The 18,694-nt window shown below is 39.6% G+C and overlaps 1 protein-coding gene across 1 annotated transcript in view; it reads right to left on the bottom strand.

The window, feature by feature from the left end:
* The window catches only part of ATP10B (ATPase phospholipid transporting 10B (putative)), a 349,229-nt gene that overhangs the window by 275,200 nt on the left and 55,335 nt on the right, over window positions 1-18,694 (bottom strand). The gene's annotated exons all lie outside the window — the stretch shown is intronic.

Genomic DNA, 18,694 nt, shown 5'->3' with positions numbered 1-18,694 from the left:
CTGGAGTTCAATACCATGAGTTTCAATCCAGGTTCTATAATTTAGTTGCTAAGTAACTTAAGCTAGTTGCATAACCTTCCTCAGCCTCAGCTTGGTCATCTGTTAAATGGACATAATCTGAGTATCTGCTTTATAATGTTGAGATTCTATAAATATACAGTCTGGCCCATAGAAATTCTGATGGTAAAAATTAAAATGGTCTTAGTAATAATATTTATACAAAATTTACTATGTGTCAGCCATTCTTCTAAGCACTTTACACATAGTTATCATTATTATTCCTATTTTACAGATAAGAACATTAAAATGTACAGAGATTTAAAAGCCATGTCCATCATTATACTCAGAGGTAATGGAGGAGCTGGGGTTTGATTCATTAATTTTAGCTTTTCTTTGTGTTGTAGCCTATAGTTCTTACATGCTAAATAAACCTATAGATTGACAAATTAGGACAAAATGTTTCTACCAAAAATGGAAAAAAATGTATAAGACTGAAGAAGAGCTTACAAAAGTAGAGTCAATCTTAAAAACAGGGAAAGAGCAAAGCTTTTGAGAACCTCACCTGCTGATGGGGAGAAACAGCTGCAAACACCGTTCACAATTGAATGTGGGGTATACAGATCCCTAGAAATTGGGAGTCACTAAAAATGAAATGGGACACATAAAGATGGATATGCTAAACATTAGTGAACTGAAATGGAATGATATTGACCATTTGAAATAGAAAAATCATATGATTTACTATGCTGGCAATGATAAATTTAAGAGGAATAGTGTCACAATCATCATCAAAAAGAACATTTCCAGATCTACCTTGAAGTACAATGCTAGTTGTGATAAGATGATCTCTATATGCCTACAAGGAAGACTGGTTACTACAACTATTCACATTTATGATACCAAACATTATGGAAGCTGAAGAAATTGAAGAATTCAACCAATTTCCTCAGTCTGAAATTGCTCACACATGCAAATAAGATGCATTAATAATTACTGGCAATTGGAGTGTGAAATTTGGCAATACAAGAAAGATCAGTAGTTGGAAATATGGCCTGTGCTGTTAGCAATAAAGCTGAAGACCTGATAGAAATTTGCAAGACTAATGATTTCATTGCAAATACTTTTCAAACAACATAAACTGTGACTATACATGTGGACATCACAGATGGAATACACCGGAGTCAAATTGACTATATCTATGGAAAAAGACAATGGAAAAGCTCAATATCATAAGCCAAAGTATACCAGGATCTAACTGTGGAACCGATTGTCAATTGCTCATATAAAAATTCAGATAGAAACTGAAGAAAATTAAAACAAGTTCATAAGATCCAAAATATGATCTTGAGTATATCCTACCTGAATTTAGAGATCATCTAAAGAAAGAATAGATTTGACACATTGATTCCTAGTGACTGAAGACCATTAGTTGTTGGAATGATATCAAGCACATCATACATGAAGAAAGCAAAAGTTCACTAAAAGGACCAGACAAAAGAAAAGACCAAAGTAAAAGTCAGAAGAGACTCTGAAACATGATCTTGAACAAAGAGTAGCTAAAGAGTCTGGGAGAAATGACGAAGTTAAAGAACTGAATAGAAAATTCCAAACGCAGCTGAAGAAGACACAATAAAGTATTATAATGAAATGTTAAAATATCTGCAGTTAGGAAACCAAAAGGAAAAAATATAATCAGCATAGCTCAAGCTAAAAGAACTGAAGAAAAAAAAATCCAACTCTCAAGTTGTAATATTGCAGGGTTCTGTAGGCAAATATCAGATGATGCAGGATGTATTAAAAAAAGATAGAAGGAATACAGAGTTATGTACTAAAATGAATTGATTGGCATCCAACCACTTAAAGAGGTAGCATATGTGGTAGTTACATAATTTCATGTCAACTTGAAGATGCAGAATGTAAGGGTGGAGTCTAGCCTATCAATCAGCTCACAGCCTGATGGAGCCTTCTTGTGGGCATGACCTTCTCATAAAGAGAGTTGTGAGAACCTCCCTCTCTCTTTCTGCCTTCACCTTCATGCCAGCAAGCCATGGTGAGACCTGTGCGAGCCCTGTGATGTGGCCACCAACACAAGCTACATCCCTGCACCCACTGTCCTGTGGTTTTCCTCCAGTGTGCATCATTGCATGTGACTGCATGAGTCTGAGGAGGGATTTATGGACTAGTGTTGGATTTATCGGCTTGCTCTGGGCTGGACTGGGATGTTTGCTTTATATGTAATTTCTTCTACATATAAAGCTCTCTCTTACACATGCATAAGTGTCATTGGATTTGTTTTTATAGTCAAGTCAGCCTAACACAGCATAAGATCAAGAATCGATGGTATTGAAGGAAGAAGTCCAAGCTGCACTGGAGGCATTTGTGAAGAACTAGGCCACAGGAATTGATGGAATACCAGCTGAAATGTTTCCAAAAACTCTGTTGCAGTACTAGTCGTACTCACTATTCAATACCCAAACATCTGGAGGACAGCTCCATGGCCAGCTAACTGGAGGAAGTTAATATTTGTGCCCATTCCAAAGAGAAGTGACCAACAGAATGCAAAATTATTGAATAATTACATTAATACCACATACAAGTAAAATACTGCTGAAGTAATTCCAAAGAGGATGCAGAAGTACACCCACACTTGCTGCCAGAAATTCAAAGGAGCTTCAGAAGAGTACAAGGAAGAAAGGATGTCATTGTTGACCTCAAATGAATTTTGGAGGAAAGCAGAGGATATCAGAAACATGTGTACTCGTGTTTTATTGACTATGCAGAAGCATTAGACACTGCGGCTTATAACAAACATGGGTAGCATTGCAAAGAATGGGAATTCCAGAACAGTTTATTGTGCTCATGTGGAACCTTTTCCCAGAGCAAGGGGATACAGCATGATTGAAAGTCAGGAAAGAAGTGCATCAGGGTGGTGGTATTCTTTCACCACACTTATCCAGTCTGTATTCTGAGAAAGCAATCCTCAGAACCTGGACTATATGAAGAAAGAGGAAGCCTCATGAACAACCTGAGATATGCAAATGAAACAAACTTGCATGCTGAAAGCCAAGAGGACATGTACCACTTGCTGATGCAGATCAGAGAACACAGCTTCAATCCTCATGGAAGCAGCCATCAGAAAATCAAAGGATACATTGCACTGTGCAAATAGTCAGTACCTTCTTATAGTGCTGAAGAGCAAAGCTGTCTTTTTGATGACTAAGATAGGCCTGGTATTTTTAATTGCCTCATATGCAAGTGAAAGCTGAGATATTAATAGGAAAATCCTAGAAGAATCGATGCCTATGAATCTGATGTTGGTGAATAAAACAAAGAAATAGATTTTGGAGGAAATATATCATCAAAAGCAGAAACGGTAAGACTTCATGTCACGTACTTTGGACACGGTATCAGGAGAGACCAGTCCTGGAAAAGGTCATCATCGAGCTTGTAGAGGGTTCATGCAAGGGCTGCAACAATGGGCTCAAACATCACAACTTTAAGAATGGTGCAGGATCATTCTGTTGTACATAGGGTTTCTGTGAGTCCAAATGGAATAGAGAAGCAATTAACATCTAAGGCTCACCTAGAATCTGGCTGTTTCCAGGGAGTTCCACACGTGAAAATCTGGTCTTTTCCTTTATTTCTGTGGTCCAGTAATTTACAGGTGGTGAACTTTACTTAGTCACCCTATTCATTCTGAGTTCTCTCTGTGAATGCTGATTCCTTGCTCAGAGAACTTTCATAGCTATACACCCCATTGGAAACTTAAATGGAGCTGTTTTCTATGGAAATATGAACACTGCCCATTTCTGTGACTTTCCATTTAACTTCGTTTCATTGATCTTGTGGTATCTCTGCTTTAGCTTATCCCTCACAAAATCCTTCAAGTTAATAGTTCCCTTCTAATTCAAAAACTCACTGCCACCAAGTCAATGCTGACTCACAGTCACCCTAACAAACAGGGTAGAACCACCTCTGTGTTTCTGAGAATAACTTAATATATATAGTTTTAAAAATTTTATTTTTATTGACATAGCTTACAGAACACAATTTATCTATTCACTTACAATTCTCAATTCTCTTGTTCCGTCCCCTCTAAAGGAGTTACACAATCATCAATGCTGTCAGCTCTCCCTACCCCCTTTCCCTCACCTCTTCCTGTACCCTCAGGAACTGTTACTCCTGCTACTGTTTCTGAAGGGTTACTGATCCTTCATGTACCAAACAATCTTACAAATACAAATGAGCATACAAAAAACTAACATGATTAATGAGACAAAACAAGTAAGTACCATAACAGTAAGGGGAGGAAATATTGAATAACTAGAAGATATTTATGTGATTCATCAGTGCCATAATGCACCCTGGATTTATTGACTGTTCCATGTGGCCCTTCTGAGAGGGACTGTCCAACTACTTTGCAGATGAGCTGTGGGTCTCTATTGCATCCACGCCCCTTCACATGGAGTTGGTTGCATGTTTTTGAATGTCTGATACCTCTTCCCATCGACACCTCATGATCACACAGACTGATGTGCTTCTTCCATGTGGACTTTGTTGCTTCCTTGCTAGATGGCTGTTTATTTAATTACAAGCCTTTTACCTCAGATGCTATACCTTGGATAGCACTATCAGCTTGCTTCACCACATTTGTTTATGTACCCATTACATCTTCAGTGATCTTGTCAGGAAGGTGAGTATCATACAATGCCACATGGTTAGAACAAACCATTCTTGTACTGAGGCAAGTCTTAGATAGTGGCATTGCCTGGGAAAGTTATCTCTGTTGACAGTGGGTTTTTTTTTTTCTTTTCATAAAAGCAGTTTCACTCAAACCTTGTTGTTTATGATGGCTAATTTAAGAGAACAGTTCGTGGCTTTGACATTTTGTTTCCTGCTCAGGAAAAATGCCACAGAAACTGTTGTGCTGTTGAACACAACCTACAAGGACATTACTATGGTCAAAACTCAAGTGTTTGCATGGTTTTCTCTTCTCAAAAAAGGTGAAATGTCAACTGATGACAAACCTCATTCTGGACTTCTGTCAACTTCCTGAAAGGACAAAAATATTGACAAAATTCATGTACTTGTGTTCGAAGATCGATGACAAACTGTGGAAGAGATGGGGAAGTTATCTGGACTATGGCCAAGCTTGGGTCAGCAAATATTAATAGAAGCTATGGAACAAAAAGGATCACTAGCACTGTCATGAAATTTGTGCTTTGCGTTCTGAATGACTAGGACAAAAGGCCTTGCATGGAAACATGCCATGCTTTGAAAGAACAGCTCCAAAGTGACCCAGACCTTTTTTCCAAGATCATTACTGGTAACAAGACATGGTGCTATTCTTATGACCCCAAAAGCAAACATCCATCAAGCCAGTGGAAGACACCATCCTCACCCCCCCCACACACTATCTTGTCAAGTGAAATCAAAGATCAAGAAAATGCTCATTGTTTTATTTATTATTCTATGTTAGGAGGATAGTACATTTGTTGTTTGTTTCACCAAGTCAGACTGTTAATCAAGCTTTCTATTTAGAGGTTCTGTGAAGATTGCTTAACAGTGTGCGACAAAAAAGGCCTGATCTGTGGCAAACAGGGGACTGGTTTTGCTACCATGACAATGCACCCACTCACGCAGTTATCTCAGTGTGTCAGTTTTTGCCTCTCTTTCCACATGCACCTTACTCACCTGACCTCGCTACATGTGACTTCTTTTTGTTCCCACCAAAGGAGAGGGACATGAAAGGACAGCGATTTGACGACATAGAAGAGGTGAAGAAAAAACAAGGGAAGTGCTGTCAGCCATCTAAACAGATGAGTTTAAAAAATATTTCCAAGACTGGAATCACAGATTTGACAAATGTATTAAGTGTAATTGGAGAGTACTTTGAAGGTGATAAGGTTGCTTTGTAAAAAATTTAAATGCATACCTTTGAAACAAATTCCATTTTGTGGGGGTACCCCCTCATATGTGTACATAAATATTTTTTGTTCTTCCTTCCTACCTAACAATTATGCTTACCCATCCTTCCCATTTCAATACTTCTGCTCTATGTCATCATTCTTGTTAGACTTGTAACTATTTGTATGGTTTTTTAGTGTTTGTTTATACGTGAAAATCAGGATAGGGATACTTATGGAGACAGTAACTGGGCTGATAATTTTGGGGGGACATGGGAGGGGAGGACCGGGGGAGGGAGTAGGGAGCCAACAATGAGGGATACAAGAGAATAGCGAGTGTTCCAAATGTGATGGCCAAGAGTGTTAGCTTCTCTCAGCCTCTTTGAGATGATCTCTCTATGAGAGCAGAGACCCTTGTCTTTCTCTGCTGGCCTTGCGGTTAGCAGTCCATCACAGAACCAACTACGTCACTGGGCATCCTCAATAGTTCCTTGAGCTTCTGCTTACAGCATTCCTCTTCACCAGATCGGTCTCATGTGACCGGGCAAATGTCTCCTTTTTTCCTTTGTTGTTCATATTATGAATAGGATTTACATATTTATTTGGTAAGCTCTCTGTCTAATGTCTATCTTCCCCATTAGGTTGTGTGTTAATTTCCTAAGACAGCAATGATACATTACCACAGACTGCATGTGACAGTAACACCAAAGAAGGGCTTGGCAGCTGCTTCCAAAAAGACTACAGTCCTATAAAAACCCAAATCTACTGCCATTAAGTTGATGTTTGACTCATAGTGACCCTATGTGACAGTGTAGAACTAAGCCATAAGGGTTCCAAGTCTGTAAATGTTCACACAAGTAGACTGATGCATCTTTCTCCCATGAGTTTTAACCACCAACGTTCTGACTGGCTGCTGAGCACTTTAAGCACCGCTCTACCATGGGTCCTTTTCTCTCAAGACATCAACTAAGAAAATTGTGTTAGTCTGGGTAGACTAGAGAAACAAATTCATAGACACGCATATGTGTATAAGAAAATGCTTTATATACAAGAACAATTGAACAATGAGAAAACATCCCAGCCCAGTCCAGATTAAGTCCATAAGTCTGATATTAGCCCATATGTCTGATACCAATCTATAAAATCCTCTTCAGACTCATGAAACACATGCAATGATGCCGAATGCAGGATGATCACAGACCAGTGGGGTGGAAATCTTCTGGATCCAGTGGTGTTATAAGCATCTCAGCGTAGGGAAGCGTCTCTGGCTCCAGAGGTCTAGTTGCATCAGGGTAGGTCCATGTGGCTTCTCCAGTGCCCATGGAGTAGCACCATGTGTCTTATCAGCTGCTATGTCTCCCAGGGTGTGGGGATAGAGAGAGAGAGAGACAGAGAGAGAGAGACAGAGAGAGGGAGAAAGTCTCCTGCCTCCAAGGAAGAAAAATCCGGAGTTTCCAGAATTCCCAGGAAAAGGCCATGGCCACACAGAGGCCTCATTGGCTATGACCTGATTGATAGCCTAGACTCCACCCCTATACTCTCAATCCTCAAACTGATACCAGATTATGTAACTACTACAAAAATCATATGGGATGGTTCTACTTTGTAATGCATAGGGTTGCTGTGGTTCAAGACTGGGTAGATGGCAATGTATTTTTGTTTGTTTGTATATGTGTTTAAAACACAAATATATCATATCACAGTTTTGGAGGCAGAATGTCTTAAGTTCAGTGTTAGCAGGCCATGTTCTCTCCAAAGCACCAGAGGAAGAAACTTTTTTGATTCTTCTCGCCCCTGGAAGCCCCAGGTGTTCTTTGGTTTGTGACAGCATAATTCTAGTCGCTGCTTCTGTTCTCACAAGACATTTCTCCTGTATGCCTGATTCTGTGTGTCTTTTCTCCATTTTTTATAAGGGCACCAGTCATATTGGATTAAAACTCACTCTTCTATAGTATGACGTTGTGCTAACTAATTACCTCTGCAAAGGTGTTACTTTCAAATAAGGTCATATTCACAGGTACTGGGGGTTTGGAGTTGAACATATGCTTTTGGTGGAGCACAGTTCACCCCAGAACAGATGGCAAATCTTATGAGAAAATGAATCGAATATGCTTTGTTCACCATCTCATATTCAGAGGAGCACAATCTGGGATATCCTAGTCCTCAATGAATATGTGTAGAATGAATGACAAAATGAATGAATATTCGGTTCTCCTGAACTCTCCTTCCTCTAAAACAGAGACCCTGGAAAAAAACTACATGGTTACAATGAAAATATTAATGCCTAGGTAGGGTCCAACCAACCCCTCTGTGACTCTTAGCCTTATATACCTCAAGCTCACAGGTTAATCAGAGTTCATATGTATATTTCACATTTTAGGTTTCAAACCTATTAACACTTAATTATAGAGCACAGGGTCTTTCCAAATGCACTAGAAGTAGAGCTGGAAGTGGTGCCTTCCTCACGGTTGCCCCTCCCCTTCATTCTAGCACAAGGTCAAGTGGAGAATGCACAGAACATCTGCCCAAGAAAGTATTTGTTGGATACAGGCAAGAATGATGGTCAAGAAGACTGACACTTCTGGACTCTTATCCACCTGCTGTGTAGCCTCCAGTCCCTTCTGTGCAGGTGCTGGCGAGGTGCAGGCAGCATTTCTCCAACTTTTCCATTTACCTGCCCTTTTGGACGTGTCTCACACCACTTGTATCAGGTGCTGGGAGCCTGTTTCTTAAAAATAGAGGTGGGGCATAGAGTCTAAAATAAGCCGAGGAAGAGGAGCACCTCCTGACTGCCTTCCTTAACACCTGCCAAGGGGATGAGCCAAGTACTTCCTGATTGGTTCCCATTTACCAAGATTTGGCTTAAAATATCCAGTCCACTAGAGCATGGCTTTTTCCTCAGGTGATGGCAGATCAAAAACTCTTTCTTCTGCCTCTAAATACAACTCAGGAATATGCCTTACCCACATCCATGGCCTCTTTCATATCAAGTAATCCCCATGGTTCTAAGTGGTTCAGATTTGCCGCACAGGGGATATTTGACAATGTTTGGAGTCTTATTTTTGCTGTCACAGCAAGGGGGGAGAGGGAGAGCAATCGACAGCTTATTGGGAGAATCCAGGGATTCTGTTAAATATCCTACAACACCCAAGAAAGCTCTTGACAACAAATCAGTACCTACTCCATAAACTCTAAAGTGTGGAAGTTGTAAAACCTGGACCTACGCACGCCCCAAACATAGGGCAAAGGACAATGCCGAGTTCACATAGAAAACCTGCTCTCTGAAATTGCTTCAAAAAGGTGTGGTGTTACTGTCTAAGGCACTCAAGTGTTTCTCCTTTCCTCCTGCCTAAACGCTAGTTCCTGTGGGTCACTGCATCGCAGTCTCTGATGTGCAGTCTCTGGCATGTAGAGCGCATAGTAGGGGTGATTTAGGGTCAGGATTGCATTCCCACAGCTTTGACTGGAGTCGACAGTGGACAGGGATGCATGTGCAGTTCCTTCTGAGCTCAAGGGAGAGAAATCCGTTTCTCCCCAGTCCCACTTCTTCATTCTAGAAAAAGGCAAGAGGGGAAACAATTGGGGGAGGGGTGTTTATATAGAAAGTGTGTTCAATTGCTTGTTCAGAAAGAAGGGGTTACTTTACCAGTTGACCTCACTTTCCTGAAAACAGCTCTCTGAACATGATTCTTCATAGCATGTTCCTGGTCTAAGGGCTTCCAATGGCTCACCTCGTACTGTGGATTAGGAGCCAGCTCACCAGCTTGAATTCCATAGGTGCCTGCAACATTCAATGTGCCCACACATTGTGCATACCAGCTATTACTCTCCTTCTGCACATAAGGGTAAGAAAAGAGGACTCTTTTGATTACTGTTTTTGGGTGCCTTTGAGTCAGTTTCACTCATGAAAGCCCATATGACACAGTAGAATTGCCTGAAAGGGTTTGCTAGGCTATAATCTTTACAGGAGAAGATCACTGGACTTTCTCCCACGAAACCACAAGGGGAGTTCAAATCCTCTGGTTCCTAGCTGAGTACTTAAGCACTGCAAAGACAGGGCTCCTGTTCTTCATTATGCCATTATTTTTAAGACTCTGCTCATTAAGTATCACAATTTAATAGCTAATAATGAAATGCCTTTAGTAGTATGATGGTGCAGGACTGGGCAGTGTTTTGTTCGGAACTGACTCCATAGTACCTAGCTACACGACCAACAGTAGCAGTAATGAACACTATTTGAAACAGTCCCTGCCACAATGGGCTCAAATACAACAAATGTCAAGACTAGGCAGTGCTTCACTCTCTTGTTCATAGGATTGCTGAGTCTAATGGCGTCTCACAATAACAACAATGCTAATTTGCTTCTACTATCTCAGAGTCCAGATGGCGTGCGACTATGCAGTGTTTCCTACTGTTATACATAGTGTCGCTGTTGATTATTAGGAGCTAACTTGATGGCCTCTACCAACAACAACAACAACAACAACAACAACAATAACAACAACAAACTGGTCAATTTCACCTCTCCTTAGCCTCAGGTTTTCCTTTCCTGCAAAAGGAGGCTAGATGATTGTGGATTAAACAATCTCATTATCACCCGCCAACAGTCACTAACTCAATTAACATTTATGCTCTATCACGTGCCAGGAACTGTGTTAGTGCTTTACATATTTATCTAAGTTAATCCTCAGCATAACTTTTTTCAGAGGAGTGGATTGTAACATAAAATAATTTCCTTGACCTAAATCACACTGTGTAGATTGGCTGGGTGATTTAAAACCATGTCGTTCATCCGCTTAAATGATATTGTAGACCAAGGAGCTTGGACAATGTGAACTACTACACAAAAGCCAGGTGGTAGTTTTATTCCCCCCATGTTTTATATTTGTTCTTTATGCATTTAAATAATCTCTATCCAGCACCTATGTGTGCCAGCCACTGTGCTGGAGTAGGATGCTGCTAAGGTTTCTACAAAGTTCACCCTGAAGGATTCCTGGGGAGGCCGAGATCAAACTTCTCACACCTGTGAGGAAGCCCGCCACGCCTTGATAACATCCTGAGTTCAAATGCGCCCACCCACAGCAACCAAGTGGCACATAAATGTCCGTTTCCTGGGCCCATGACTGAAATCCAGCAGATCTAACAGGATGGGGGTTACAGGTGGTCAATTTCCTCTTTGTGGAAATCTTTGTGCCTCGGTCGAAGCCCCCCTGAGAGTCTCCTCCAGCACTTGGCCCATCACCGCGGCTTACTCGTGCGTGTTTTAATAAGTCCACGAACTGGGCCAGGTGGCTTTTGCTCATCACTTGATCTCCGGTGTGAACAAATGGTTAACATAAATTTGATTATTAATCTAAAGACAAGAAGTTAAAGTCTAACCAGAAATAACATGGAAGAAAAGCCTGGTGATCTGTCTCAAAAAAAAGAAAAGCCATTGAGAAACTTGTGGTGCACAATTCACTCTGATACATGTGGGCCTGCATATGGCATTGCCATAAGTAAGAATCAATTTGACAGCAACTGGTTTTTATTTAGCATTTTTTGTTGTTTTGAATTAGGTGGTGAGGGTGGTGGGGATTTACATTTCAGAACATCAGTTTTGTATCAACCGTCTAAACTATTTATCAAACCCTACAACAACTTACTCTACCCACCTCTTTTGATTTCTCTTCTCCCTCTTGTGGATTATTATCTTCCTCTTTATTCAAGTTAATACCTATCAACCATCTAGCCTATTGCTTCATTTCATCTTCCCTCCTTTACCCTCCCTGCCTTGGTAAACTTCAGAGTCTGTTCTCTTTGTTATAAAAGTCTTTGTCTCGCCCCCTCCTTCTTCTTTGACAACTTTTTTTTTAGGTGTCTAGCACAGGGGTTGGAAATAGAGAATGCCTCATTAATATTTGTTCAATGAATGAATTTGAACTCCTATTATATTTCAGTTCTTCTACATCTCTTAATTAATTACCATGTGTTAATGCTGACATTTAGTAAATTAGTAAGGATTCTAGCCCAGGTTCACCTGAGTCCAAAGTTTTATTTCCCTTTTTAGTTGCCTAATGTTGTAAGCTAGACATGTGCAAGTCTTCAATCACCTGGAGGACAGGATTGGTGGCACCACATTCAGTTGACTTGAGTTCAGTTCTTGACTCCATTATTTGCTCATTGTTTGACCATGGAATTGTTTGACTTAGCCATTCTGAGCCTCAATTTTATTGTTGGCGTTGTTGGTAGGTGCCACCAAGTCACAACTGATAGTGACCTTATGCGTAACAGAATGAAATACTACCTGGTTCTGTACCATCTTCGCATTGTTGCTGCCACTGTGTCAATCCACCGCCTGAGAGGTAGTTCTCTCTTTAGCTGCCCTCTCCTGTATCAAGCATGGCGTCCTTTTCCAGAGACTTGTGCTTTTGTTTACTTAAGTACAAAATAAAAGCAAGACTACCTCATGGTGTTGTCATAGAGTTTCATTGTGTTACTTATACAGTGTTTAGAGTAGTGCCTGGCATGTCATAATTGCCCACATATTACATATACTCACTGTTGCTCTTCTTCTTGGATAAAAGAAAGGCTTTGAAGACTACATGCATTGCTTGCATATTATATTTAAGATTCTGCTAATCATTTATCCCAATTTAATGAGAAATATTGAAATTTAATAGCTGATGATTAAAATTACTTGGCAGTAATTAATACTAATGTGCATCTTTTACATGGCAGCTCTCCAGCCTATTCATATTAAACAATCAAGTCATTTTTAATGGACGTTGTTAACTTTAACTGTCTTGCTAAATATAAATTAAGTGTATGTTAGAGAAACCATTTAGATCATTACTAAGCTTTAAGGTGGCTGCTCATTTTGAATATTGGGCCACAACCCCTCATAAAGCTGTTGGTTGATTCAAGAATTGGGATTCACTTCTGATCATTTCTGGGTAACTATTCTAACTAGGTCCCACCCACTCAAGACAACCACCTGGAGGCAGCCCACCCCACCTACAGCCCAAAACCTGTCCTGCTGGCTGCCAAGACTAAGGCACAGTGATGTATAAAGCATTTAAGTGCCTTTGCATAGAGCTTGCTATGTCCCGAATGTCCAAGAAGATCTCTCTGTCTCCTGTGTTTCACAGCTGTGTGCGTGAGCAGATTACCACCCCTGTTTGGGGATAAGAATTCTGTGTGAAGACAGTCTAAAATCAAATCAGACTTGCTTAACACAGTCTGAGGTCAACTGTTATTGCAGCCAGCTAAGCGAGGATCTGCAAACAAAACTAGCAGGCAGAGTTTCAGAGGGCACTGCCATCTCTGCTCCTCATTAAGAGTAAGCAGGCACTGCCATCTTCCTCAGTGCATCCATATGTACACATTCATACATACAGCACACAAATATATTCTCCAGACTAGCACTGAGTTTTCTCTGTGGGGTTGTCTGATTGGCTGTATTCCATCTTTTTCACTGGAAAAGAGGTACATTTCAAGAGGTATAAAAGCAAGCTGAGCATGGGTGTGTGTGTGGCGGGATAGCTCTCTTCACTCCTGCTGGTCTTTCTCAGAACTTCACTCAAGAGGTAGAGGAGATCTCTATTCATTGAGAAGATGGGAAGTAACAGCGGACAGAAACAACAATGCTTAACCTTGGTTGAACTCTCACTGTGCATGAGGCTTTTGACAAGCATGTCAATTAAGACCTTGGCAACCTTATTTGGAGCCTGTTTCAGTTCCATTTTATACTTGAGGACATTGAAGAGGCAACAGAGAGATTGAGTAACTTGCCTGATGTCCTTAGCTGTAAACGGCAAAGTCCACATGTGGACATCCAAAACCTGTCCCTAAGCTGCTCCGCAAGGCCAATGTGTTCTATTCCATCCCAGAATCCACTAGGTCTTTTGCAGGTGTTTCTTGAGACAGAGCCCTCTGCTGCCCTCCAGTTTGTGTAGGAAGATTATTTTCCTTATTTCATGCAAGAGTTCTGTGGAATGCCAATGAGATCAGCTCCATTTTCAAGGGCTCCAGAGAAAAAGCATAAATGAACGAGGGAACTCATCAGTGTGGAAAAAGAAAAAAAAATCAAGCAAAGCGTAAGAGTTATATTTAAAAACTATACTTACAGATTTTAAAATATGGAGTTCTCTAGACACTAATATGAAATTTCAAGATGGAAAAAGCATTTGTACAGCTGCTCCTATTGTGTTGTAAAGTTAAAATGTACCTGCATGTTTATAAATGTGTGGGCTTTGCTGGTAATACTGACTACTCCTAGTAAGGAAAACTATTTGGAAGGAGACAAGCAAGGAGAGAGACTTAATTGTTACTCTAAACAGTATTTGATCTTTGGAAGCCTTTCTAATGATGTGATTTTATTGTCCTACAAATAATGTAGAACAACCTACAAAACATGCTTGTACCATATTACTTTGAAGAAGAAATTAAAGCTGCCAATGCTTTTATTCTACTTGGACCAATAATCAAGAACCAGGAAAGTGGTAGTCAAAAACTAAAACAGTCTGCACTCCCCCCTAAAAATAATCTTTACAGTTTTACAAAGAAAATATTGCTTTGATGACTAAGGTGCTGCCAACCCAAACTATGGTCTTTTCAATCCCCTTTGTATTCATGTGAATGCTGGATAATAAAAAATAAAAACAGAAGAAAAACTGATGTATTTGAATTGGGTGTTGGTGAAGAATACTGGACACTGTCAGTTTTAGAAGAAATGCAACTCCAAAGCTCCTTAGAAGGAAGATGGCGTGGCTTTCATTCACTCCCTCTGGACATGTAATGAGCAATTGCTAAAAATGGACATCATGTTTGGTAACATGGAGGGTTGGAGAGAAAACACGGGAAACCCGCCATGGCACGGTAGCCACAACAGTGTATCCACCGTCATGAGGATGGCTCAATACCAGGCAGTGCTCTATTGCATTATACACAAAGTCACCATAAATCAGAGCCAGCTAGATAACAACTAACAACAACAACAGCAGCCATTGCTCTCAGAGGACAACACTCAGAGCTGTTTAGAGGTACTGTAGGGGTGCATAGCTATTTGTGTACCCTTGACCAAAACCTGCTCCTCCTCTCCACTTCAATTGAACCCATTATTTGGGAGGGACACACGGAGAAGTGAGGGAGAAAGGGGACACCTGCCTTGCAAGGCAGATGAGCCAAATCAACCCTGTTGATTAATGGGATATCACTGCCAGATCTCCCTCAGATCCTCATGATAATGCCCTGAGCTTGGCAAGTTGGCACTTTCTGAGGGTTGTCTAGAGATCCAATAGAGTGAACATGGCCTTGATATGAGTGTTCTGAGTTTGGAGTAATCATTCATCCTTCAGAAAGTCCAAGAACGCCTACTGTCTCATCAGTCTTCTCTCGTCTCACATTCTCTTTCAGCCAGTTGTTTTCCACGTCTTAACCCCTTAGCCTCATTGCTTAGCTTCTTGGAAAGTTCTGCCCCAAACTCAATGTGAGCTTAAATCTGATTTTTCTAGTGATTTTTCTGTGGTCACTTAATCTAGGCAGATGCTCCATTGTTTCCCAAAACATTGCCATATTTATTATCTTTGAAGAAATGTATTCAACTTGACATTACATATTTATTTGTTTTCCTATTTATTGCATCTTACTTTTCTCTCTCACTGGTCTGGGAACATCCTGTGGACAGAATTACGTCTATTTTTTCCTACCATCAGTTGAGTGCTGACCACAGCGTCTTGTACGTAGCACACATTTGCCTTCATTTCTATCTGTCCTTTTCTGTGGATGTTGAATTTTATGCATTACAAATTAATTTTTGATCGTAATGCTTGCTTGTTCATAAATTGCAAGTTATTTTTCCAATTCTGTGGCATATTTTTAACCTTTCTTTGAGATGCCTTTTCTTAGGATAAAATTTAAATTTTAATGTATTAGTATATCAATCTTTATATTTTATTCTTTTATATTTTATTCATTTTAAAGAAAGCCTTTTCTCCTTCAAGGTTAAAAGCATATTCCCCTGTATTTCCCCTTTAGATTATTAGAATTGTTGCTTTTAATATTTAAGTCATTAATGCAAGCTGAATCAAATTTTGTAAATGTGTGAGATTGAGATCTAATTTAATTGATTTTATATCATTTTTCTGTAACTCACTATCTAATAATCTTTCCATTTCTGATGCTATGTCTGTCTTAGATCTAGTTTCCTTACTAGTGTGGCCAGTTTCTGGAGCTCCTATTCTTTTTTATTGATCTGTTCATTCAGTGGTCTCCAAAGCAGCCCTTACCAGCTTGTGGAGATGATTGCTAAATATTCAAGAATTGCTAAATATTCAAAAAGTTAAATAAATCCTGGTATTTAACTATTCGGAGCTTAAAATCAGCCAGGGTGCCAGAGATTAGCAAACATGGCAGATCAGGTTGCCCCAGTCCTCTTCCTCTTCCTCCTGTTCAGAGACTAGTTCACCAATACAGTTGATTCAACCATATTGGAAGAAGTCTTGGGAAAAGTCCAACCAGATGCTTCTTAGAAGCATGGATGCCAACAGTTGGTCTGACAGCCTTCAGACAGGTTATCAGGAGAGAACAGGCACTAGAGAAGGACACCATGCTTGGTAAAGGAGAAGGGCAGTGAAAAAGAGGACGACCCCAATAAAATGGACTGACAACAGCAGCTGCAACAATAAGCCCAAACATAAGTCGAGAGAATGCTGCAGCACTAGGAGTGTTGCCAGGCATTTCCATGTCTGTTCTCTCAAAGAATCTTATTAGTTGAAATTTAATAGCTCATGATTAAAATTACTTTGCAGAAGTTAATACTAATGTTCATCGTCTACATGGCAGCTCTTTGCCATATCTATATCAAACAATCAAATGGCATGTTATTAAATTTTACTACCTTATTAAATATAAATTAAGTGTATAATTGAGAAAACATTTTAGATCATAAATGAAGCTTAAGGTGGCCACTCAGTTAAATGTTGCTACACAACTGCCCACAAAGCTGTTGACTGAAGGTTTGGCAAACGCTTGTGAGTACTTTTGGGTGGCTACACTAACTAGGTCACATTTACCTGCAGATAGCCCACATCTTCCAATTTTTTTTGGAATTGAATGGAATTTTTAAAATTAATTTTGAGAAAATTAGCTTTTTGATATTGGCATTTCTCATCCCTGAACATGATGTCTTCCTTTATTATTTATCTTGCTTTTAAAAAAAAATCATTTTATTGGTGGCTCATACAACTCATCACAATCCATCCAACCATTGTGTCAAGCACATTTGTACATTTGTTGCTATCATCATTCTCAAAACACTTTCTTTCTATTTGAGCTCTTGGTATCAGCTTCTCATATTTTCCCCTCCTTCCCTCCCCCACCCTTCCTCCTTTATGAACCCTTTATAATTCATAAATTATTATAATTTTTCATGTCTTACATTGACCAATGTCCCCTTCACCCACTTTTCTGTTGTCCACCCCCCTGGGATGGGTTATAATTAGATCATTGTGATTGGTTTCCCCTTTCTCCCCTCACTTTCCCCTTACCCTCCTGGTATGGCTACTCTCAATATTGGTCCTAAGAGGTGTATCTGTCCTCAATTCTCTGTGTTTCCAGCTCTTATCTGTACCTGTGTACATGCTCTGGTTTAGCCAGATTTGTGAAGTGTCGATAGATCAGGTATCAGGCATCAAAGACCCAGAACAAAAAATCATATCATTGTGAATGAGGGGTAGGGTGGAGTGGAGACCCAAAGCCCATCTGTAAACAATTGGACACCCCTTACAGAAGGTCGTGGGGAGGAGACCAGCCAGTCAGGGTGCAGTATAGCACCGATGAAACATACAACTTTCCTCTAGTTCTTTAATGCTTCCCACCACCACCCCACTATCACAACCCCAATTCTATCTATTATTTATCTTTCTACATCTTCTATTAAAGTTCTATATTATGTCCATTATATAAATTTTGTTTGTTTTACTACTAGTCACCTTATGTTGTTTCTATTATAAATGTTAACATTAAAATACATTTAAAATGTATCAAGTTATACTAAAATTCATTTGATGTGATTGGCTAAACTTCTTTATTATTTTGATATTATATAAATGTGATCTCTATACTCAATCTTTTGATGCATTGTTCAATATTTTGCTTATAGAACAATGGTTCTCAACCTTCCTAATGCCACGACCCTTTAATACAGTTCCTCATGTTGTAGTGACCACCCAACCATAATTTTTGTTGCTACTTCATAACTGTAATTTGGCTACTGTTATGAATCTGGATACCTCTGTGAAAGGGACGTTTGACCCCCAAAGGGATGGTGACCCACAGGTTGAGACCCACTGTTAAAGAAACTTTTGATATTGCAACTCAAAATTCTATTCCCCACCCCCTACCTCAATTCTGTCAACTTGAGAAATGCTGAATATGTTCTTCCCTTTTGATTGTTTTAACTCCAAGCCTTTGCATATTTATTTATGACTCCATATTCTGTCTTCTCTAGTCACCCTTTGAAATCTTCTGTTAAGTTCTTTAATTCATAATTTCTTTCATTTGCTTTCATTAATCTTCATTCAAGAGCATGTTTTACAGTTATGTTAGGCCCGATTGACTAGATAAACAAATCCAGTGATACTCAGATATGTTTAAGGAAGAGCTTTATTTTTTCATTATTTATTTATTTATTTATTTTTTGGTATGTTGATTTTTTTTTTAAAACCTTTTATTAGGGGCTCATACAACTGTTATCGCAATCCATACACACATCAATTGTGTAAAGCGCATTTGTACATCATTCTCAA

This window comes from Echinops telfairi, unplaced genomic scaffold (assembly GCF_000313985.2).
Source record: "Echinops telfairi isolate 266 unplaced genomic scaffold, ASM31398v2 ScPeMD7_7469;HRSCAF=8507_0, whole genome shotgun sequence".
NCBI classification, from domain to species: Eukaryota; Metazoa; Chordata; class Mammalia; order Afrosoricida; family Tenrecidae; genus Echinops; species Echinops telfairi.
Note: the sequence above shows the minus strand (reverse complement) of the source record. Positions and strands in the feature narration are given on the sequence as shown.